We start from the raw sequence: 2,679 nt of genomic DNA on the forward strand, positions 1-2,679 counted from the left end.
GCGGTTCAGGGATCTGGCAGGACTGCAAAGCTTGCAAACAGTAGAAATTCAGGTCACCTGATTACAACACCCAAACCTCACCCAACATTGTCCCACGCCTCTCACACACCACCACTCACCGACATAAAATAAACAGCCGACTTCCCTACGGAGGGGGAACACACGGGCTGATGTTGACCTCTCACTTAGCGTGAGCTGGCTGGACAGAACCTTTGCCCAGGGAAGCAGGGTGTGAGGGAATGGGCTTTTCCCTGGAGACAGTGTCATGGGATGGGGAGAAGAGCACAGACAGATCTGCAGTCAGGGATGGGGGTGTCAGATGGGAACCGAGGATGAAGGAGCATCAGAGGAGAGGGTCCACAGAGCATCCGGGGGACAGGTTCTGGGGTCAAGGACCCAGGTTCAGATTTCAGCTCCACTAGTCACTCTGCAACCTTGAACAAGCCAGCGAGCCTCTGTGGCCTCACGTGACTGTTACAGAGAGTGAACAGGCAACATTTGGGCGGCTGGCCTGGTAAGCCTTGAATAAGTGAGGGCCCTTGTAACAGTCATGACCAGGTTTCATGGCAAAGAAACCCCAGAAAACACTAGTTTAAACTAAGATGGAAGTTTATTTCATTCTCACATAAATGACATTTAAAAAAAAAAAATTATTTATTTATTTAATTAATTAATTTTAATTTGACCAGAGACAGAAAGAGAGAGAGAGAGAGGGAAAGTGAGAAAGCAAGCCACCAGCTGGACCAGCAGTTAGTGTAATGGCTATGTTGCTGGACTCCCACGTAGTCAACCGTGGTTCGCGTCCCGCACCCAGTGACTTAAAACTCACGCTGGGCACATGTGTGTGCGTTCCCAAGATCCCGAGAGGAGAATGGAGGAGAAGGGATTGTGGTGTGGCCATCCCCCCTGGGGGGTGATTTCTCGCTTTCTATCTCTCTGTCTCTCTCTGTCTGTCTGACGAGTGCACACGCCCTATAGCAAAATAACCTCTCAAAAAAAAAAAAAAAAGCAAGGCACCATGTTCAGAACTCAAACCCCGGTCAGCCATATAGGAGTCCAGCACCTTAACTACTACGCCACCTGCCGTCCCACATAAATGACATGTTTAAGAAGTTTATTTATCGAGGGGCCAGCAGGTAGCATGTGGTTAAGGCACTGGATCTCACATGGCCAACTATGTAGCTTCGGTCTGGCATCCAGCAGCTTGAAAGATACACCAGGCGTGTGTGCATGCATGCCCAAAAGTCTGAAGTGGAGAATGGAGGAGAAGGGATTGGAGTATGGCCAGCCCCCTGGGGGGTGGTTTCTCACTTTCTCTCTCCCTCTCTTCCTCTTCTGCAGCCTAAAGCAAAAAACCTTTAAAAACAAGTTTATTCGTCCCTTCCATGAAGGAGAGAGAGAGAGAGAAACAGAGACAGAGAGACAAGAGCCCCCAACAGAGTCTTCATACCACGATCCACTCCCAGCCTCAACCAGACCTAATCATGGGTGTATGTGCACAGGGACTCAAACCCAGGACTTTTGTCATGTGAGTCCAGTTCCATTACAACTGTGCCACTGCCTGCTCCACATGAATGGAACTTAAGAGAGCCAACTTAGACCTAATACAGAGGCTCCACAATCGTGTCAGACCTAGACTCTTTCTGCCTTGTTGCTCCATCATCCTAAACACTGTGCCTCATAGTCCTTAGCGGTTGCCCCTATCCCAGCCTTCACATCCATATTCCAGTCAGCACCAAGGAGAAAAAGAGAAAGAGCAGGCCTCTGACTTTAAGGACACTTCCTGCAAGTTGTGTGTGACACATGCACTCGCCTCTCTCACTGGCTGGAATTTAGTCACCTGGCCACACCTAGCTACAGGTTGCTGTGCAAACAGCTGAGATTTGTGAGTTATACTGAGAAAGAAGAGGAAAATGGTTGTAGGGGACAAGCTTGTAGCTCCTTCTTCCACAGAAAAGTTATGTGACACATTTGAATTATCCATCCTCCTGACCTCAGGACTGGAACAGCATTTCAGCCTTGGTCCTTGGGGCTTCTGAGATTCTGGTTCCTCCTCGGTCCTACTGCCCTCTTTCCTGTTCCAGCCTCCCACCGAGCTTCGCCTTCCCCGTGGCGTTTCTCCTCACAGAGCAGGCTGAGAGGCAGAAGACCTTGACCCCGAGTGCGCAAGGACAGCGAGCAGCTCTGGTATCCCAGGCCATCTGTTAGTTGAATAAGCTCCAAATCTGGCCCTGGGCGAAAGACCAAGAGGAGACTGGAAAGCTATACTTTGAATATTTTTATTTTAAAAAACAATGTGAGAGGGCCGGGTGGCATACGGCGGTAATGCAGTGCTCCAGGAGGCTTACTCACATGGGAAGGTTCCAGGTTGGTGTCCGGCGCCCTCCCTGAACATGCCAGGTACACGTGTGCCCATGACCCAGGGCTGGCTGAGGCCAGGGGTGGATAGCAGTCTCACCTTGTTGGGGGGGGGGTCTGTCTTAGTCTCTCTCTCTCCCTCTTGGGAAAAAAAATAAAGCTTAAAGGGAACCAGCAGTTAGCGTAATGGCTATGTCGCTGGACTCTCACGTAGTTGACCACGGTTTGCGTCCCGGACCCGGTGGCTTAAAACTCACGCCGGGTGCGTGTGCGTGCGTGCCCAAGATCCCGAGAGGAGAATGGAGGAGAAGGGATTGCAGC

Source organism: Tupaia chinensis, unplaced genomic scaffold (genome assembly GCF_000334495.1).
Source record: "Tupaia chinensis unplaced genomic scaffold, TupChi_1.0 Scaffold000528_1, whole genome shotgun sequence".
In the NCBI taxonomy this organism is placed as follows: Eukaryota; Metazoa; Chordata; class Mammalia; order Scandentia; family Tupaiidae; genus Tupaia; species Tupaia belangeri.